The sequence below is a fragment of the Suncus etruscus genome, chromosome X (genome assembly GCF_024139225.1).
Source record: "Suncus etruscus isolate mSunEtr1 chromosome X, mSunEtr1.pri.cur, whole genome shotgun sequence".
NCBI classification, from domain to species: Eukaryota; Metazoa; Chordata; class Mammalia; order Eulipotyphla; family Soricidae; genus Suncus; species Suncus etruscus.
In genome coordinates, this window is record NC_064868.1 from 90241023 (window position 1) to 90264186 (window position 23164).

The 23164-nt window shown below is 39.6% G+C and overlaps 1 long non-coding RNA gene across 1 annotated transcript in view; it reads left to right on the top strand.

Annotated features, from left to right (window-relative positions):
• Positions 1-319: 319 nt before the first annotated feature.
• Positions 320-23164, top strand: part of LOC125999489 (uncharacterized) — a 28748-nt gene continuing 5903 nt past the window's right edge. Inside the window, exons 1-4 of the long non-coding RNA XR_007492105.1 lie at positions 320-441; positions 980-1024; positions 1944-2017; positions 4001-4059. This is a non-coding gene — a long non-coding RNA (uncharacterized LOC125999489). The remainder of the gene's footprint in view (positions 442-979; positions 1025-1943; positions 2018-4000; positions 4060-23164) is intronic.

A 23164-nucleotide genomic window follows, 5' to 3' on the forward strand; every position in this document is an offset into this window, starting at 1 on the left:
TAAAGGTGGCCCCTTGGGTGACTAAGGACAATTCCACTAGACCATCTGTCAGCTTCCTGCAGAAAACAATTAGATGTGGGTATGAAGGGTTTTGCAGCGTTATCCAAAACCTAAGGTCCATGCAGATTTCCTCAATGAATTCAGAGCAGTTACTGGTGTGGCCAGTGGAGGGGTGAAGTGCTGCATTTGGTGCCCATTGCTACTTGGATGATGCCATGGATGTGGGCAGAAGTGGGTCTGCAATGAAATCCTCAAGTATGATTTCAGCAGTACTATCATATCTTCTTCATCTGTCCAAAGGCTCCAACATCCGTATCCCTGCCTATCCTGTACTGAAGCAGTGTTCAAGCACTGTGTGGTCTGTAAACTGGGATGCTCAGCAAGAAGCAGTTTTCCCCTACCATTTGCTGCTTTCTCCTATGAGTGTGCCTTCAGCTGTCTGTGAGTCTTCCATGCTGGGCATCCTACCCCTTTGCCATGCACTGAGTTCTCCGCAGAATCTTTCTGCCCCTCTCCCCCAATGATTTCTAGCCCCCTCATGTAGACACTTTGTTGTGTTTCTCATTTTTCTGAATTCCACAGGTGGGGGTGGAGTGGGGTGGTGGGGAGAGTGATTTTTATATTGGCAAACATTTTTGAAGAGACAAATAATTGCCTCTGGAAAGAGAATTATTTTCCTTTCCAAAAATTCATATTTGCTGCTTAAAATTGATGTGACTTTAATTTTTGGCTGGGGCTCCACAATCTTCCACAGAGCAGTAATTATTCCTTTGGTGTTGCTGGGGTTTGCCGCGAGAAGGGAACTCAGTTGAACAGAGTGGATCCATCTGGTGCCTGTGAAGTACTCAGAGGCCACTGGCATTGAAATGTCCGTGCTAGATTTTTATCTACTGGTATCGCAGAGATATTGATATAATGTGAGATCATGCTCTAGGTCGCTGAATCAAAGGCTGCATTCCATTTCCTTACATGGCACTAGATTCCCTGCCCTGCGGATTGATGGTCTTCTTGGCAGAGCACGATGGTAAGCTCGACCTCAAATTCCAGTCCTGCCACCTGATTGTTAGACTGTGCTCTCCCCAGTGCCGCTCAGTAGATAGGTCAGCAGTCTGAAGCCTCCACCATTCCTAATGTCTGGGGCCTGGAGAAAGGAGCAAACATCTAATAGACCCTCACCAGTAGGTGGCAGCAGCGGGAAATAGTCTGATTGATAGCGCAAGTTTGAGTGCCCCTGGGAACTGCTGCCCCACTGCGTTGGGGATAGCTTCAAGTAACAGGAACATGAAGGTCTCAGATGTGCTCTGGGACCCCCTGAAGACTTTCCTGTTTGTTTGGGAATTTAATACACAGCTCAGCCATTGCTTTCTCTTTTCCTGGGGTGCTGGGCTCTGGCTCCCCTCTAGGGTACCGCCCAAACCTTGTGTTAACACCTGCTGCCCCTGCTTGATTGATAGTAGTGCCCAAATTCTCAGGTCTTTCCAATCCAGATTACTACCCCAACAGCTTGAGTTTGCTGCAGCAGGTTTTGGATCTTTGGAAGATGGATGATCAGTTGCCCCCCTCAGGGGACAACTCTATGGTCCTCCCAAGTTCAGCTGCCACTGGATCGCACTCCTTCCGTTTTCCCTGCTATCCAGGCATTGAATTCTTTGAGTTTCCATTACTAGAAAAGTTTCATGGAGCACTGTGGGAAGCCATCTCCCTTGTCCTAGAGTCCATGGGGGGAGAGGGGATATCTCACAGTTCACTGGGGAACTGGAGCCATTTACAGTGCTCTTTTTCTCCAGGAAGTATTAAACAAAGAGGCTACAGAAAATGAGCCAGCTTTCTGTGAAATAAAACGCTATACAGTCCCCAATAGCTAATTGTCCAGATTTATTAGTCAAATCTGGTGGCTCCATTTTTTTTTGTTTTGACAATTTTTTCTTTCCTTTGTAGTCCAGGGTCAAATAGATTCTCCAGAGTGAATTTTCATGGATGAGGTAGGACCATAAAAAGGATTGTTGCCATTTTCCTTGTAAGTTGTTAGTGAATGTACTTTTGGACTTTTCAGATAGCCTTTACCTTTAAAAGGGTCTTATAATCTTATGAAAGAGACACTAAAACTATGTATTTCTGAAATATTGTTTTCAAAACTATCTTTTAAAATAGGGGTTTTATTTTGTCTGGGGTTACACCCAGCAATGATCAGGAATTATCCCAGGATAATTCAGGAATTCTGAATTCAGGAATTGCTCCTGGCAGTACTCGGGTGACCATCTGGGATGCTGGAGATCAAACCAGGATTGACTATGTGCAAAGCAGACACCGTATCCACTGTACTATCACTCTGGCCCTTACAAATTTTTTATTTGGGCCACTTTTTAAAAAATTTTTGGGCCACACCCAGTGGTCCAATACTCGTGGCTCTGCACTCAGGAAGTGCTCCTGGTGGGGTTTTGGGAACCATATGAGATGCCTGGGATTGAACCCAAGTAGGATGCATGCAACATAAATGCCTTATCTGCTTGTACTAACACTCCAGCCCCTAATTTGTTTCTAAGAGTTACTTTGCCAAAGTTCCCTTTTTTGAACCCTAAAGTAATGATTCTTTATCAACTGAATTTGTCCTTGCCCTTTTGCAAGTTAACTTGGATTTGAGTTCAGCTGAGCTCACTTCAGAGTCATGGAGAAAACCAGATTATACAAATCATTTTTATGCTGTCAATTCACTGTCCCTTCAACATTTCTTTCCCTATCCCACCTCACACCCATTGCTCTCCATAAAGGGTTGATGTATTATTTTTCTTCTAGAAAACCTGGCTTTGGGGTAAAGATGATGTTTCAAAGCAAAACTAGAGTGGCATTTACATAGTAACCAGCCCTTCATCATCAATAGATTCTATATAGAATAGTCACTTGAGGGGACTCCAAAGGGTTCTTTAGAGACTTGGGAACACCTACTGGTAGTTCTTGGCTAACCAGCTCTGCCAGGGGCTGTTTGTAATCTCCAAATTCCCTGTGGTGTAAAGGTTACACCACAGGGAATCATGTGATGGTGTAGGGGGAGGACCAAAGTTGGATCAACTGCATATAAGGTATATGCCTTAATCCTAACTCTATTCAGCCCCAGATTGATTTAAAAAGTGTTAGTGTCATCTAGTATACTTAAGTGTTCAAATAAATGGAAGTTATTGCAGCATTTCTTCCTGTGTGGGTGCAGTAAATTTGGTGTTTGTTAATTGTTATGACCCATCTAGACTCCTGGAAGAGATCCATTAGTTAAGTATAGTCAGTTATATTCCCCTGCCACATCTCTAAATTTCTATCACTCAGATGACAAACAGGATTTGATCTAGAAAAGACTCATTTCTACAAGGTCATAACCCAAGGAGTGCACTGAAACCTACATTGTACCTACATTGTTTGGCATTCAATGGCTTCCAGAAGGACCTTGGGTCAATTGTCCCAGAGGACTGTAGATACTGCCCCAAAGTTGGATTTTGAGGAACATGGTTTCCTGGTTTAGTTCAAACATGGGGTTTGAGGTCACCTCAGTTAAATGATTTATTGTTTAATGTATATTCTTTAACTTATGGGATAGTTAAAGGATTATGGCTTGGCATTGGCCATTGATATGCCAATGTGGATTATCCCCCTTCAGTCAGTATCCTTGTTGCTCTAAGAAATTAACAAATGGTTTCTGGTATCCTTTTTATCTATCTATGATGTTTTATTCTTTCTAATTTTGTTTAGGCTCTATGGCATAGAATAGTATTGATTGATAGTAGTGTTTGAGGCACAACATGTTCAAACTCCAGAGCCTCCATCAGTATCAATGCCCATTTACCAATGTATCGAGGTTCCCCTCCCATTCACCTACCCTACTGTCTTAGCCAAGACTTATTTAAAATTGATTATCATTTGGTGTACAAAGTTACCTTATCCCCATGCAGTTCTCAAGACCCATAACCAATATTATTACATTACAACAGTTAGTAAATTTTCTTTTTTCATATAGGTGCTGTCTATCTCCAGTCTGCTCAGGGAGTCCCAGACAGAGCTGAGAAAGGCCATATAGTGAGTAACCCAGGATCTCTACCTGCTGGGCATGTGCTCTACCACTTGTGCCATATCCCTTGCCCTCTGGTATAATATTTACTTAGCATATTTTTGGTATCTGTTATGGACCAGGGACAGTGTTTGATGCTAGGAATGCACATTTGAAAGGCACGACAACAAATAATCATAAGTGATTAATAGAAAACTTTGCCTAAGGACATTGTCATGAATAGGGATTGAGAACATGAAAAGATGTGCTTTGTTTGGGGAATCCCAAGAAATATAGATTATGGAGTCTGATGTGGTTTTTGACAGCAAGCATTCCTTAGAGCTATAACTGGAAATGAGCTTCAGGTCATTCTTGGAGAACGTTTCACATAGTGTCATCCATGGTGGTGTCTAACTCAAGATGTTGGGTCTAAGGTAACAATTCCCTTGATATTCTTAGAACTTCTCTAGAGTAGGAAGTAGAAGAACAAATTATTAATGATATATTCTATCTTAGGGACCGAATGCATCAGTGATAACAGGATCTAGTTTGACTTGTGGTTAGAGCCCTGCCTCTGTCTGACATGCTTGTAGTATATGTCGCTCAGTGAAGGGGGAGATTTGATTTAAGATGATTTCCAAGGAATGATAACAGAGTTGGGCAATTTTGTACCTAGACCACAACCAAAAATTTATAATGTGATTTTGTTATTGTCTTGAATGTTGTCATGTCCCAATACCTTCAGGGATCCATATTTCAAAGTAAGCATAGACACATCACATTCAATTTACATATATTTAACCAATTGGGTTTGTTTTGATAATACTGTATTACAAATAGTTAAGAAGCAATTACTAGGCTTGAAAGACCAGCCAAAGGTCAAGATTTTATAAAGGCATTGGTTACTAGAATTAGGAGAGACTGGTCATAGCATATACCATTCCAGGTACCGACAGCATGAATTATCTTCCCATGCACAGCTTGCCTTCCATGGCAGTGTCATGATTATAACAGTAAGCATGGTTGAATGGTTATGGAAGTAAATGTGTACACATGGCTTTCTTTAGAGTTATAGATATCTCCTCCTGTTGTTTTGGTAGCAATCTTCTGGGGAATGACATGGGTTTCGGTCTGGTTCATTTGGCTACATTTCTCTGTTTCTTTGTTGTGAGATTCCTGGAGCATTTGCTCATTCATTCCTGGGGTGTCAGATATATGGATCTATTAAAGGTGCATAGCACAAATACTTCCAGAGAAACACCCAGGAAGAAAATTCTCTGGAGAGGCCTTCTAGGGCATTTGTCCATCTGTGATGAAGCTGCTTCTTAGGAGTACTTTTATGCTATGAAAAAAACATGTGCTTTCTTCGATGTAATATGATTGTTTAGAAATACAATCTCTGGGGGCTGGAGAGATAGTACAGATATGTTCTTGCCTTACACGTGGCTGACCTGGGTTTTATCCTAGGCATTCCATATAGTACCCTGATACCAGCAGGTGTAATTCCTGAGTGCAGAGCCAGAAGTAAATCCTGAACATTGCCAGGTGTGGCTCCAAAAACCAAAGAAATAATCTCCAAGTCCACTCAGTACATTGATATATTTATATATGTGTATATATCCCTGATAATTTAGTTAAACAGTTCTCTTGTTTCATTGATTTCTACTATTTTTATCATTGCTTCTTTTGGATTATCCTAGAGGTAAAAGCCTGATAAAATGTCTAAAGTTAGTGTTTAATTGGGAGGAACTTATCTGGAGGGTCAGGTAGTAATTGAGTTTCTCTATTAAAGTCAAAGTAGGCCAACCTCTGTTCTCTTTCCTAGTAACTCTGAGCACTGAAGAGGAAATTCTGTTGATAACACCACTACTACCAATATACTGTTCTTTACACTAGATTTTCATGAAGAAATGTGCATGTCTAGTGGTTTGAAATTAGTTTTTATCAATGTAGCAGTACAAATGATTCTCATCTTTTCTTTTTGTTTTTGTTTTGGGGCCACACCCAATGATGCTTAGGGCTTACTCCTGATTCTGTGCTTAGAATAATTCTGGCATTTCTTGGGACACCATATGGGAAGCCAGGTTCTGAATTGGGTCAGGCATATACAAGGCAAACAATTTATCTGTTATACTATCTCTCTGACTCCAATTTTCTAAAACTGAACATAACACCCACCAAACACCTGATCAAGTCAGAACTACTCCCTCTGAAGGTGACTTCTCTTGGGGAGTCACATTTTGCTTTTCTAGCTGTTGCTAAAAATCTTCATAGTATATACTGGATGTTTATACTATTACTTGAATCATTAGTTTATTTTTGGTTTACTTCAAGTGATGATAGATAATAATTGGGCTGTTAGCTTAATATTAGTAATGCTGCAAACCAACCAGTCCCAATTACCAGAAGTTGTACTCAACAAAATTAATTGATTGCTCATGCTACTTTTTCAGTAGAGCAGGCAGTTAGTGCTGTTGGGAGCAGAGGCATTCAGGTTATGGACTCTCCATCTCAACATCCGATTCCATGATCTTTGCAACCATGGGAAATGTTTAGACGATGGTACAGTGCCTTTCAAAGCATCTGCCCAGATAAGACACATGTTGGTTGTCACTTGCATTGCATTCATCAAAGCAAATCATGGCTACATGATGGAAAATGAGTCTGGCAAGTCCAGTTTGCCCACCTGTTTTGAGAGATTCCTTTGAATATTTATAAATGGCCTTAGTGGTTGCCACCCAGCTTCCTTCATTGCCCTTTCCTTATTTCATAATAGAAGTTAATCACATTCACATTTAAAAATAAGCACTCAAAAAACCAAGACCACCAACTACAGAAGACTGATTAAAACAAAGGTGATGAAACAGAACTTCTAGAACTGGCTCCATCCTAGGCTCCATCCTACGACCTGTGCAAACACCAAGATCTCTAGTTACAAAGGCCTGATTTTATCATCCACGACTGAGCAGAAAATTTCCAGGCATCACAAAAGGACCTAGGGGAGAGAATAAGAGCATGTATGGAGCCTGTAGTTATTCCCATGACAGTATACTTCAAGGGAGGAATAACCCTGTATCTCTTAGGCCAAGACAATTCCCTTTCTAATCTCCTCAATATTTACTGAGCCTATGCAAAAAAAAGAAACACAAATTAATTTTTGTTGTTATTGTTGTTGTTGATTGTTTTTTTGAGATTTGTTTTGTTTTTATTTCGGGATCGTGGTTATTGTTTGGTTATTGTCTTTATTGCTGTTGTGCTTATTGCTGTGGTGCTTTTCTTTTTTTTCCTTTTTTTGTTTGATATTTTTTTGTATTGTTGTTTTTCTTTCTTTTTCCCTTCTCTTAAATTGATATTTATAGTTTCTAGAAGGACTCCTCCCATTTTTTGCTTGTTTGATTTTTGCCCCTTTTCTTTTTTTTCTTTTTTCTTTCCTTCTAACAGAACCACATAACTTGAACCATCTTGTTCTACCTCATAAATTGAGGGAGAAATAATGGAGGGTACCAAGACCAAATAGTTGTATGAACATTGAGTAGAAATTAAAAAAATTATCAAACTTAAACACCAAATCCAAATCCAAAGACAACAGAATTGATATCCAATCTACAACAAGCCAGACACTTATACTAGCAGCCCCGGGGGCAAAGGAGGAGGATATGGGATGCATGCTGGGAACAGGGGTGGAGGGAGGACAACATTGATGGTGGAAATGCCCCTGATTCAATATCATTATGCACCTAAAATATTACTGTGAAAAAATTTTAATCCACTGGTCAAAATAAAAATTATTTTTTAAAAAAGCATTCATTGCTTATATTGCTATAGCTTTATAAATACTATCTGTTGTTGATCCAAAGCATACATTTCTTTTGTAAATAATATTTTATTATTTCTAGAGTCAATAATAACCTAATTTTTATTTGCTTACTTTTTTTATTTTATTTGCTTACTTTTTGAGGGGGTCCTTATTCCTTTTTTCTTTATAATACTTATCAAATTTATCAAATAGTTTATCATGTTTATTTTAAATATTCAAAAGTACCAGATAATCAATCTCTTGATCTTTTCCTGGTGTCTTCCCTTCTATCTTTTGCTTCAGTCTGGTCTCCTTACTCTATAGGCATTCACTCTAGAGATTAACCTGTGGCTTCCTATAGCCTATTTTTCGTTTTGGTGCCCTAGTTTTCTGGGTCTCATGTTTTCTTTTCTAGTTTTCTAGTTGTTTTGGTTTTTATTTTTGGTTTTGGATTTGGTTTTTGGGTCACACCAGTTGACACTCAGGGGTTACTCATGGCTATGCACTCAGAAATCACTCCTGGTGTGGGGAACCATATGGGATACCAGGGGATCGAACCACGGTCCATCCTAGGTTAGTGCATACAAGGCAAATGCCCTAACACTTGCACCACCACTCCGGCCCCATAGTTTTCTAGTTATTTTGCTGGAGCAATGCTCTAATAGTTGGTTAGGGAAAGACCATACATTTATTAGTCAACTTTTAGTGGGTTATGTTGAGGTTATAAATGATTCTAAAACCTAAATGGCTTACACTACAGGGCTTCTTACTCATCTCCTTTGTCCTTAGTGGAACATTGTTAGCTCTTATTATGATTTCTTTTTTTTTTATTCTGGGACCCAGACAGCGATCATGAATGTCATTATTTTACAGCATTTTTTGTGGCAGAAGAAAATTAGAATTTTAACCAAAACAGCAATGACTCTCATTTCTTCTGCTCTAAAGCAGCACATGCCAATTTTGTTTGCATTTCATTGGACTAAGCAAAAATATTTTCTGTTTTGGGTCATACCTAGCAGTGCTCAGGGATTATTCATGGCTCTGTGCTCACGGATCACTCCTGCTTTATAAATCCTGTGTGGTGCTAGGATCAAACCAAAACAGCATGTGCAAAATAAGCACCTTACCATCTGTAAAATCTCTCCAGCCTCCAAAGGAAACAAATTTTATGGGGAAAGAAATTTAATTGGAAGTGTGGGTATATTTTATAATCACTTTCACAGCCAGATGTGGACTAGGTGCTCAGTATTCTTTTGGACACCTACTGATCTTATAGTTAGTATATTAATATTACAGAAAAGCTACCTATAATAATTTAAATAAATTTACAAAAATAGAATTATGGGCCTTGGTATTATGGTTAATAAAATGACTCAAGTGACTCTGGTCATCATCAGCATTACTTTTTTTGTTTTGGGGGGGTTTGGTTTTGTTTTGTTTTCTTGTATTTTGGGGGGGTCACATTTGGCGGTGCTCAGGGGTTACTCCTGGCTCTGCATTCAGAAATCACTCCTGGCTCTGGGGACCATATGGGATGCTAGGGATCAAACTTGTGTTCATCCTGGGTCAGCCACATGCAAGGCAAATGCCCTAGCACTGAGCTACTACTCCAGCCCATCATCATCAGTATTATTAAAATAAAAATTTTAGGTGAGAGGGGTTCATGGTTATTCTTTGTATGCATGTTTTCTGAGGTTGGGAACTGATAAAGTTTCTCTCAGTTAAGAACTCTCAATTATTGAGAGAAATATCTCTAATACCCTCAATTTCCTTCAAAGCTTATTTTTTAAATTTATTTCTCATTGTTCATAATGGAGCTATCTTAACACAAATTTTCCACCACAAATCCCACCACTAATATCCTTTCCCCTCCACCAATATCCACAGGTTCCCTCCAACCCTTCAGACTGCACCTTGGCAGGCATATAATAAGTGTATTACTTGTTCCAATAAAAGTTAAGGATATACAAATAGAATTATTAAAAAGGGGGCTGGAATGATAGCATTGAGTTAAAGTGTTTGCCTTTCATGCAGAAGGTCGGTGTTTCGAATCCCAGCATCCTATATGGCCCCTTGTGCCTGCCAGGGGTGATTTCTTTTTTTTCCTGTATTTTTTTATTTAATTTTTTTATTTTGAATTATGAGAACAAAAGATGCAAAGAAAGAGAACAAGGTAAAGTTACAGTGGAAGGACAATCACCCATAACATAATTCTCAGCAGAATTCCCCTTGCTGATATCTTAACTTTGAACTTTCAGCCAAAGAACATTAAGATAAATAAAACAGAATCCATGTACTGTCCCTCAACTCCCCAGATTGTAACACATTATAATTTTTTTTTGGTTTTTGGGCCACACCCGGCTTTGCTCAGGGGTTACTCCTGGCTGTCTGCTCAGAAATAGCTCCTGGCAGGCACGGGAGACCATATGGGACACCGGGATTCGAACCAACCACCTTTGGTCCTGGATCGGCTGCTTGCAAGGCAAACACTGCTGTGCTATCTCTCCGGGCCCACATTATAATATTTCTTAACAGCACACAAGGCAATCTGAAGCCATAAAACTTACGTAACTCCTTAAACATTAGAGGCATAGTATTTTTTACATTTCCATGTACATGCATATTAGCTTAAGTTAACCTCAAATTTTAAGTGGTTTTTTTTTTAAGGATTAGAGTCAAAGGAGCACAGTAAAAACGGTGTTAGAGTGGCAATTGTTGTTTGTATAGGCCCACCAAAATATGAGAGGCATGGAAAGGAATAACCTTGGCCTAAATACAAAGAGATCCTACCCCTGAAGTTTCCTGGCATAAGACCAACTCTAGGTTTCAGGCAAATTATCGTCCAATCCAAGACATTGTCCGTAGTTCCAAAACACTTTTCACACAGTCTCTGTTGTTGGTATCAAGTTTCTGTATTAAAGATCCTGGAATCTGCATATCCTACATTGATGTCATGATGTGAAGCGTCTTCTCGTTTCACCTCACCATTAAAGGGCAATGCAGGAAGCCCTGTCCTGTAAGCAGGTCGTTGTTGTTAAGTCTTCTCAGTGTTAAGGGAAGTCTCTTTTGAGCAGGTCGATGTCTGAGCAGTGGTAGGGTCTTCCGTGGTAGAGGATTGCTTCCAGGTGATGTTATATACAAACCTCACAATTAAGGGGCAATACAGAAAGCCCTGTCCAATAAGCAGGTCATTGTTCTTGTTTTTTTTTTTTTTTTTGGTTTTTGGGCCACACCCGGTTGACGCTCAGGGGTTACTCCTGGCTATGTGCTCAGAAATCGCCCCTGGCTTGGGAGGGACCATATGGGACGCCGGGGGATCGAACCACGGTCCTTCCTTGGCTAGCGCTTGCAAGGCAGACACCTTACCTCCAGCGCCACCTACCCGGCCCCTCATTGTTCTTAAGTCTTCTCAGTGTTAAGGGAAGTCTCTTTTGAGTAGATCGATGTCAGAGCAGCTGTAGGGTCTTCCCTGGTAGAGGAATACCTTCAGGTGATGTTATATACAACCTTGGATGTTTTGTAGATGTCTTCTCTAGATCAGGGGTGAATGGAGAATGCCCATTCTTCTGAGGCCTGTGCCAGGTCTTTATGTCAATGTTCAGGGTGTAAGGTCCCATTGCACTACAAGATTTGTGTGTTCCCATCTCTATTAGATAAGAACTTATTGGTATGTATAGTATTTTCCCATTTTAGTGTGCCTAAGCAAACAAGAAATAAAGCCACGTGGTGCAATCAGAGTACATGGGGGCGTAAAAACATTTCCAACAATACCCATGACTTGGTTCAAACATAAGCATTAAACTGAGGGATTCTTTCACACCAAATTCCAAATGAGCAGTTCACAAAGAGAAGATAAAAAACGGGGGGGGGGGGGCCGTCAGTGTATAAGAAAATATTCAGCAAAAGTTATAGCCGTCAAAGAAAACACCCATAAAATGTTGAAAAGATATGTGTCCTTTTTATGCCTTTTAAAATAGTTGGGTGGGTGTTAACTCCAGGGCACCACTTTGGTCTGTGACTTAGGACTCTACAGTATTTAAGTTAGAAAAGGTAAATGAGGAGTAAAGATGATAGGAGTTAAGGAAGTTAAAGAGAAATATGATCTTTTGAAGGGGTATGCAAAAGGGCAAAGTACAAAATGGACATTCTGCATACATAAAAACATAATTCAATGATTAATGTCTCTTGTGCTACCACCCCCGCGCGATTTTGAAAATATAGACTGGAAAGAGATTACCAGTGACTTCAAGAAGCTGGGAGGCCAGAAGTTCAGAGCCCCACCCAGACCCTCCCTAAGGAGCTGAATGGATAATGGGGGAAGGGGCCCAACTCATCGGCTTGCCCAGGCACGTGGCCCTGGGAAGCCCTGGAGATCTGGAGCAAGGCGGTAGAGGGGCAGGGGTGATTTCTGAGCATAGAGTCAGGAATAACCCCTGAGCACTGCTGGGCATGACCCAGAATCCAAAAAAAATTATTAAAAAAGTAAATAAAACTCCATTTGTGATGATTAATTAGTATATGTTTTTAATCTTTCTTAATCTAGTAAAGGGAAACCATATTACCTATTACTGAGTGTCATACTCATTGCCACATATTTTTTTTTGGTTTTCTGGGCCACACCCATTTGATGCTCAGGGGTTACTCCTGGCTTAGCACTCAGAAATCGCCCCTGGCTTGGGGGGATCATATGGGACGCAGGGGGATCGAACCGCGGTCCTTCCTTGGCTAGCACTTGCAAGGCAGACACCTTACCTCTAGCGCCATCTCGCCAGCCCCTGCCACATATTATTAAGTGTGTTCTGTCCTTTAAAGAGGTTCTCAGTTTTGCTTCTTGCAAAACTGTTTTCAAAACTATGAATTTCCCCCCCCAAAAAAAACAATAGGGGGGCCAGAGCAGTGGTGAAGCGGTAGGGTGTTTGCCTTGCATGTGGCTGACCTATGATGGACTGTGGTTTGATCCCCCCAGCATCCTATATGGTCCCCCAAGCCAGGAGCGATTTCTTAGCGCATAGCCAGAGTAACCCAAGCATCACTGGATGTGGCTCAAAAACCAAAAATCAAAACAAACAAAAACAAAACAAAACTATGAATTCCCTAAGATCTTGCCTCTCCATGAAGTTCTGCATCATTCCTTCAAATATGAATGATAATCTAGCTGGGTATAGTGTTCTACTGAGGTGTTCATTTCATTGAATTATTGTACTTATGTATTTTCATATTCTCAGGTCTTACAGAGTCTCTTTAGATAGACCCACTATAAATATTATTGGATTTCCTTTGTATCTAAGTTCCTTCTGGGAATCTTGTTGCTTTCAATATTTTTTTGTATTTTTTTTTTCAGTTTTTTTGGCCACACCCGGTGACGCTCAGGGATTAGTCCTGGCTCATAAATTGCCTCTGGCTTGAGGGACCATATGGGATACCAGGGGATCGAACCGTGAACCGTCCTAGGCTACTGCACACAAGGCATTTGATTTACAGCTTGCACCACTGCTCTGGCCCCACTGCTTTCAATATTCTGTCTCTATCTTTGGATTTTGTCATTTTGAGTACAATGTGTCTTGGAATTTTCCTAATTGGCTCTATTTTCAATGGGACTCTGACCCTCTTAGATCTCAGTGCCTATGATCTTCAACTTTGGGAAATTTGTATCGATGACTTCTTTAGCTATATTTTCTTCATATTTGCCTTCCTGTTCTACAGTGATTTTGATGATTCTGACATTGTTCCTCTTGAACTTATCACACAGTTCTCTGGTATGTTCTTCATTTCTTTTCAGACTATGTTCCACTTTATGCTGCTTCCTAGAGATTTCCTCTTTCAGTTGATCTTTTGCTCAACTATTCTTACCCTGAAACTGAGAGCTTTTATTGAGTTTTTTTAAATATAATTTACCATGCTATTTATTTCTGATGACAATTTATTTTAATTTAAACTCTTATGCTTCCTTGTGCTTTGTTGACTACCTGTGCTATTGTTTCTTTGAGCTCATTGATTGTCTTCATCATGATGTCACTAAAGACTGTCTGAGGATTTACTGAACTGGTTGGTGTTGTTGATGTCTTTGGTGACATTTTCAACCATTGAACTTGATGGTTTTTTACTTGTTTTCCCTGTTGTTTCTCTAGGTTCTTGCAGTATTGTAGGGGTAAGTCTTTGTTGTTAATCTACATCATCTCCTAGTCATTCCCTAGAAGATGCTGAGGGATTAGGATGAAAGTTACTGTCTTTATTCTTTGCTTGTCCTTACAGAATGACAGAAATAATTACTGTGAGCAGCATATAATTTTTAAGTAGATCTGCTCTGTGACTGCCTATGCTTCAGGAGAAGTGGTATGGGCCCTTAGTATGGTACAGGTTGGGTATGGAGGCTACCATGACCCACCTAAAAGGGAAGGGCTCTGCCTCCCATTCTAGAGTAGGCCCAGTGGTGTCAGTCAGAGGCAAGCAGGCAGAAGCTATAGTGTGAGCCCTTAATATGGTGCAGGTTGTGTGTGGAGAATATTGGGACCCATTTGGTTGTATTGGGCTCTGTCACTCATTCTAGAATAGGCCAGTGATGTCAACCAGAGGCAAGTCTCCCCTAATGAAATAACTTTGGTCAAATATGTGAATTATCATGAAATCATCCTCAAAGAAGAATTATATAATTCAACAGAAGTAGGTAATTTTCATTTAAAATTATAGGTTGTTCTGCAACTGAACAGAACTTCTGGAAATATAATGAAAGACTCTATCCTAGGCTTTGTCCTAGGATTGGTGCAAAAACCAAGACCACCAACTACAGAAGACTGATTAAAACAACTGTGATAGAACAGAACTTCTAGAATCGGAAAGAAAGACTCCATCCAAGGCTCCATCCTATGGCCTGTGCAAATACCAAGATTTCTAGTTACAGAGGCCTGATTTTATTATGCAGGACTGAGCAGAAAGTTTCCAGACACCACAAAAGGACCTAGGGGAGAGAATAAGAGCATATATGGAGCCTGTAGTTATTCCCCTGACAGTATACTTCAAGGGCAGAGCAATCCTGTATCTTTTAGGCTAAGGGAATTCCCTTTCTAATCTCCCCAAAATTTACTGTGCTTATGAAAAAAAACAAAGCACAAATTAAATTTTTAGTTGTTAATGAATTTTTTGATTTTGTTTTTGTTTTTGTTTTTTTTTGTGCTCTGTTTTGTTCTTATTTTGGGACCGAGGTTATTGTTTGGCTGTTCTTTATTGCTGTGGTGCTTTTTGGGTTGTTTGATTTTTTTGTTTTGTATTGTTATTATGTTTTTCTTCCTTTTTTCCCTTTCTTCTCTTAAATCATATTTATAGCCTCTAGAAGGACTCCTCCCATTTTTTGCTTGTTTGATTTTTGCCCCCCCTTTTTTTCTTTCCTTCAAACAGAACCACATAACTCGAACCATCTTGTTCTGCCTCACAAATTGAGAGAGAAATAATGGAGGGTACCAAGATGAAAAACAGTCATATGATCATTGAGTACAAATAAAAAGTGATCAAAAAATAAAATAAATAAATAAATAAATAAAAAGTGATCAGACTTAGGTACCAAATCCAAAGCCAAAGACAACAGAATAGATACCCAATCTACAACAAGCTAGATACAGAGGGGACCACTTATACTAGCAGCCTGGAGGGCAAAGGATGTGGATATGGCATGCATGCTGGGAACAGGGGTTGAAGGAGGACAACATTGGATGCCCCTGATTTAATGTCACTATGTACCTAAAATACTAGTGTGAAAGATTTGTAATCCACTTTGGTCAAAATAAAAACCATTAAAAAACAAAAAAATAAAATTTTAGATTGTTTACCCCTCCAAAATATAATATCATTAATTATATTAATTATAATTAATTTTATTAATGCAAATTCCCTTTGTATTCAGTTGAATTTGTATGATGAAGTATAGTCAATGAACTATGAGGGAAATTTTCTGTATCATTTTAGAATGAGGCATAGAAAGGCAAATGTGCAATTTTCATGTCTTCTGCTATGGCAAATAGCAGCATTTCTTTCTTTTGTTTTTTTTTGTTTTTTTGGGCCACACCCGTTTGATGCTCAGGGGTTACTCCTGGCTAAGCGCTCAGAAATTGCCCCTGGCGGAAGACCCTACAGCTGCTCTGACATCAATCTACTCAAAAGAGACTTCCCTTAACACTGAGAAGACTTAACAAGAACAATGACCTTCTTACTGGACAGGGCTTGCTGTATTGCCCCTTAATTGTGAGGTGAAACTAGAGGATACTCCACACCAGCCTGACTTCAATGTAGGATGTGCAGATTCCAGGATCTTTAATACAGAAACCTGATGCCAACAATAGGACTGCGTGAAAAATAAAACTGTATTGGCACTACAGACAATGACTTGGATTGAATAAACTAGTTTGCCTGGAGCCTAGAGTTGGTCTTATGCCAGGAAACTTCAGGGGTAGTGGTCTCCTTGTATTTAGACCAAGGTTATTCCTTCCTATGACCCCCATATTTTGGTGGGCCTATGCAAACAATATTTGCCACTCTAACACCGTTTTTACTGTGCCCTTTTGACTAACCCTTAAAAAAACCTCTTAAACTTTTGATGTTAACTTAAACTAATATGTATGTGCATGAATATATAAAAATAGTATGCCTTCAATGGTTAAGGAGTCACACAAATTTCATGGCTTTAGGTTGCTTTGTGTACTGCTAAGAAATGTTATAATGTACTACAATCTGGGGATTTGTGGACAAAGTAATTGTACATGGGTTCTGCCTTATTTTTCTTAATGTTTTTTGACTGTAAGTTCAATATTTAGGCATCAGCAAGGGATTTCTTCTGAGAACTCTGTTTATGGGCGATTGTTCTTTCACTGTAACTTTACCTTGTCCTCTTTGCATCATTGTTCTCATAATTAAAAATAAAAAAAAAGAAATTGCCCCTGGCTTGGGGGACCATATGGGACACCAGGGGATCAAACCACAGTCCTTCCTTGGCTGGCGCTTGCAAGGCTTACCTCTAGCGCCACCTCACCGGCCCCAGCATTTCTTATGTAGAGTTTCTGTTCAGGGTTCCTAAGTGTAAATTGGCATGAGTAAGAAGTAAACCACTGGTAAGGTAATGAATGTCTAGGGTTAGTCTTTCAGTTAATACATGACTCGGGTACAACATATTGCTATGACATAGGCCTTATATGTATCTAAAATTCTGAATAGTATTTCTAACTCTTTTATTTATAAAGTTGTATAGCCTTGGCCAAGTTTCTTATTTTATGTGCTTTGGTTTCCTCATCTGCAGCTCAAGGTTAATAGTATCTCCTTCCTCACAGAATCTGTGTAAGTACTGGAGAAACTACTAAGTATGAAGCACTTTATAATGCCTGGCAGGCAATAAGTACTGTGTGGTTTTTGTCGCCAGACAACAGTCATTTTAGAGTGTCCAACCCAGTGTGTGGCTGTCATCCACTATTATAGCTGTATCTTCATGGCTCTTGTCAGGATCAAAATTCCCCAGGAAAGCCTTGACACATACTGGGCATTTCATATGAGGTAATTATTATTTAGTGATTGTGCTTTATTGTACTTATATCTGGATCCAGGCCCTCCTTCTGTTCTCCCAGAATGATATATATCATTGCTCTCGAAGACTTCCTTTACAACACAGGCCAGTGTGTGTGTGTGTGTGTGTGTGTGTGTGTGTGTGTGTGCCAAAGGGCATTTTTGAATGTGAATTAGGCATTGAAATGACAGCAAAGCCTTATTGTGTGAGGAAGGTACTAATCAAAAGTGGCTTATCCATAAGTTTGAAGGCAAAGCCACTCACAGAAAGCTGTAATTGTGCAAACTCACTCTTTGGTAGTGGATGTTTGGCTACATTTGTCATTTAGAATTCTTAAATTCTATTCATATTTTTCATAGGAGAGAACTTAAATCCAGCAGGGGAAAGGAGCTAGTGTGAGGTAACATGGTGGTTAAAAGTATTAGTAGGCCTAGGGACTACATGTCTCTACTCCATTGTCACTGCTAGGAGAAAAGCAAGCAAGAAAGGAAATAGGTGAAAGAAGAGAAAGACAGTAGGTAGAAAAGAAAGAGAGAGGCAAGGGAGTAGAAAGAGAGGGAAGAGAGAAGAGAGGAGAGAAGGGAGAAAAGAAAGGGAGAAGAGAAAAAATGAATGAAAGAAAGAAGAAAGGAAAGAGAAAGAATGAAAAGGAAAGAGAAAGAAAGAAAAAGAAGAAAATAAAAAAGACAAGCAGTTAATCTTTTAAAAAGATTTATAACCATTTGTAAGCTAAAGCTGAGCAATAAGAACTACAGACTTAAGAACCTTAAATGAAGTCGTCATTCTGCTTTACCACACGCACACATCATCCATCTGCTTTGGTGGTGCTGGTTAGTTTTTGCCCTTAAGTTCATCAAAAGCAGTCTCCATTTGCTGCCTTTTCATTGGTCTGCAAGAGTGTCCTGTACATTCGAGCTTTTGAATGGGCTTCTCACCACAGACTTTGCTTCTTAGCCAACAAGAGGAAGGCAGAAATGAAAGAAGCCTGCCAGTGTGTTTCCTTTGTGTGTGTTTCCTTGGACACAAACACAAGAGGAGAGTTTCTAAAGGGCAGTTAGTGCCCTGCACACACACACATGCACACACATTTAGGGTTTTGCTGAGGCAGGTAGTTGAAATCTTTGAGGAAGTCAGGGTTTTCACTGTCTCGGGAAATCACTGATAACATCAGAGCCTGAATGTAAGTAAAATGGAAAAGAAAATTCTTAAGAGTCACGCCAAGATTCAGATTTTTGAACACCACCCAATTGTCTCCCAGCTTTCCTTTCAGCTGTAACTGGCTTCCCAGGAAGCATAAAACAATAGATTACTGATTGAATTTAGGTCTAAACTTCAGGCAATTAATGGTGTGGGAAGTAAAACCTAGTTACATTTAGAATTGGAGTCCAGATATATATCCATTGGGAGGCATAGTCTGTGTCTACTTTGCAAGGTAGGTCTGGTTTTGAAGCCAAAATTGGAAGTGCATTTGTTTTGATAATGATTCTCTTGCAGGAAAATGCAAGTCTGACAGTGAAGAGAAGGAAAGGCATCTTGATTGCAACTGGACTGAGTCCACATCATAGAGTTAGTAAACATGGTGATCTTGGGATAATAAAAAAGCTGTTGGCTATCTGGAGGTATAGAATATGCAACTAAACACAACAGTTTCTTCCTGACCTCCTTATCTCAGAAGAATTCAGTTAAGTAGCTACAAAACTTTGTAGCCCTGGGCCATAGTGATAGTACAGTTGTCTTGCACATGGCAGACCTAGATTTGAGCTTTGACACCCCAGATGGTCCTCTAAGCCTACCAGGAATGATTTCTGAGAACAGAGATAGGAGGAAGCCCTGACCACTGCTTGGGCGTACCTCCACAAAAATGTAGTGGCTAAATGCAGCAACCATTTATCAATTTATCTATTCAGGCATGTAGGCAAGGTTCGGCAAGGTGATCCTTGGTATCATCAGAGAACTCATCAGTCAGTGGTCAGTTGGAAAACGAGATGATCCACGAAGTCTACCACAACTTTATTTATACATCTAATGTTTTAGGGAGGACTAGAAGTTATGCTTTGCTAAGTTTCCCAACAGAATGCCAACGAGTAGCCTCTTTAATACAGTGGTCATGGTCTCCAAGCAATTGGATTTCTAGCTGGCAAGTCAGGACTTTAAGAGTGAGTATTTTAGTAACCCTAGGTGGGAATGTCTCCCACTTTTGGTCAAAATACATATTTCTTGTTATTAGAAAAGCCCTCTTACCCCTTATTTCTCTTGTCAGTCCAGCTTAATTATAATAACATGCTATACTTTTTATATTAAATTACCAGAAGCAACAAAAATTTTCAACAGGGGGCCAGGCAGTGGCACTAGAGGTAAGGTGCCTGGCTTGCCTGCGCTAACCTTGGATGGACCGCAGTTCGATCCCCCCGTGTCCCATATGGTCCCCCGAGCCAGGAGCGACTTCTGAGCACATAGCCAGGAGTAACCCCTGAGCGTCACCGGGTGTGACCCAAAAACCAAAAAAAAAAAAAAAATTTCAACAAAAATTCTTTTATGGTAAATGAATTCCCAAGGATAAGAATCTGTTACAGAGTGCTCAGATTATATATGTTTATATAAATAAAACAAACTTGGAAAAATTATAAATAGATTAGTAGGGAAAGTGACATTCAGTCATTTTTGCACTGAAAATTTTTGTGCTAATTATCTAAAACTGAAAACACATAATGTAGGGAAGACAAAGGGCCAATAACAAATTTAACTAGACTTTGAAATTTCCATATTTATTAACTATTATTTTCAGGCTTTTTTGACATTACAGAGAAATCTGGTCTTCTTAAGGCTAATAAATACCAGTAGAGGAGCAGGACTACTCAACAAGTAATCCAGAAATGTATGTCACCTTGGGGGAAATGACTAGAAAGCCTGTTGAATGGTCGAGTGAATATCCTCTCAGATGCCAGACAACATGGGGCTGGACTATTTATTCCTTTGTGCTCCCCCAGAGAGTTCCCACGAATTCCCTACCTCTTGCAGGCAATTCCGCATGACACTAGAAAACAACAAAGCTGGCTGTTACATTGACATGGCTCAAAGCACATGATGTAGTTTGTATTCATATGTATTTGGCTTCATCCTTATGATTGTTTAAAGTCTAGATTTTAAAATGTCTTTATTGATGTACTGTAATTGATGATACTGGTAATGATAGTTTTATGTGCACATCATTCCAACACCACACCCAAACCACAGCACCCCTTGCCCTCCATCAAGGTCCTAAAGTCCCCTCTTGTCAACTCCCTGCCACATCCACAAAACTCAGCTCTGTGGACCAGCTTTTCAGGTCTGTTGCCTTTGGACTTTTGTTGCTATCTCACTGCAGATATTTAAATCGTACACATGAGAGAGATTACTTTATATGTTTTCCTCTTCTCTTTGATTTACTCCACTTAGCATGATATTGGTGAAATTAGGAGTTTGCTTGGTGGTTAGTAATTGTTTATGCTAATTTCATCAGATTATTGACACTGCTGCTATTTCAACCAATTATTGGCATAGTTTCTCCTCATATATTTTGTTAACTAGGAAATATTCTTTTGAATTCAATGTAAGGAGTCTCTTTTATTCTGGAAAACTTTTCTTGACCACTTCCATCTCAAATGGAATGAAATGACTGCCTCTGTATTTCCTCAGTCACTCCCACTCCATCTTATCTCCATCTGCTTCACTTGTCATTTTGTATTGTGACACTATTTTGTTTGCCTTACTACGTTACCCTGCCCATGATGTATTGCTAATGATATAGGCATATCTGGAATAGCAATATGAGATGGAAACCATTTCTTCTCTGAAGGGACTATGGATGCTCGATGATTTAGACTGATAACAGTTGCTCTTGCACACATTCCTAGGTTAAGGCAGATATGGAATCATATGGGACTGTGTAGATAGCTCAATGGCTATTTTATGATTTTATGAGACATATATTCAATTCCAGGCACTACATGTTCTCCCAACTATTGTATGAGAGACTTCCCCAGGCACTGAACAGGAAGTAGCTTCTAGCATCACTGGGTTTAGTCCAAAAATTAAAAACTATATTAACTGGGGCTGGTGAGGTGGCACTAGAGGTAAGGTGTCTGCCTTGCAAGCGCTAGCCAAGGAAGAACTGTGGTTTGATCCCCCAGCGTCCCATATGGTCCCCCCAAGCCAGGGGCAATTTCTGAGCACTTAGCCAGGAGTAACCCCTGAGCATCAAATGGGTGTGGCCCGAAAAACAAAAAAAAACTATATTAACTATTGAATGTTTCCCTAAATGCCAAACACTGAATCAGGTAGAATTTGCCATTGTCTCATAGCTATCTTGGAGTCCATAGTTTAATAAAACTTCCACAGATGTTTGTTAAACTAAATAAAAAGTAAATAAGTGAATATGAGTGGTGCATTATGTGAAAATGTGGATAAATTTATATAAGTACAATATTATTATTGTTGTTGTTGTTGTTGTTGTTGTTAGTATCTCCCTATGGCTTTTACTAGGTTGAGGTATGTGTTTTATTTTCTTTAAAAAATTAAATTTTAGGGGCCAGAGAGATAGCATAGCAGCGTTTGCCTTGCAAGCAGCTGATCCAGGACCTAAGGTGGTTGGTGCAAATCCCGACATCCCATATGGTCCCCCGTGCCTGCCAGGAACTATTTCTGAGCAGATAGCCAGGAGTAACCCCTGAGCACCACTGGGTGTGTCCCCAAAACCAAAAAAAATTAAGTTTTATAGGGAGCACCTGTTGCAATGCTTTTGGGTTTATGAAGTGCTGGGAATCAAGTTCAGCACTTCACAATGCTGTATTCTCCTACTTAAGTCATCTTCCCTACCTCTCTACATTCCTCTTTCCCTCTTTCCTTCCCTGCTTCCTTTCTTCCTTAGTTCTTTCCCTCTCTTCTTTCTCTTCCTTCTTTACCTTCCTTCTTTCCCTCCCTCCCTTCTTTCTCTTCCTTCCTTCCCTACCTTCCTTCCCTTTTCCTTCCCTTCCTTCCTTCCTTCCCTTTCTTCTTCTTTCTCCCTTCCTTTTCTTTCTCTCTTCTTTGTTATTGAATTCAATGCTGCAAACATATAAGGCAGTACTCACCACTGAGCTATTCCACAGCCATATGTCTTTCTTTAAATAATAGATGGAGTACAGTCAGCATCTGAGCTCAGTTCAACCCCTTTTCCCCCAACTAGATTGTTCTTGTATCTATTTATTTCTGGCTCAGTCTGATATCTGAGGTAATTAAGATGTGATTTCTCTTATACCAAGGTTTCTTCTTCTTCCCTGTTAACTTTGACTTTAGCTATTTTGTTTCTATAAATAAACAAACCCATCTCATTCTACTCATGACCTATTCTTTGGAGAAATTTGTGAAAGCCCCTGACTGTAATCACATGACCTAGACTGTATGCTGGCTATACACTGCTTTTTATACCATCTTCTAGTGGACCTGTCTAACATCTATATGAGTCCTTCCTGTTAGACTCATTTTCTGGTATTGGCTTTTTCTGCACACAATAGTATATACAGCTTCTTAGAACAAAAAGAAATAGCTGTTGGAGTTAGACATGATATGATCATCTTTTTTTGATATAATTATTTTTAAGGGACTCTCTTTTATTTTATGCCACTAAATATTATCTTATTACTTGTTAAAATGGAACTAATAATCATCACCATGTAGAGTTGCTTTAAGGGTGGTGCCTGCCATGTAGTTGTTGATGAGAAAATGAAGTTCCTTCTCATGTTCCATCATGGTTTATTGATGATTTTTCAGTCAAAGGAAA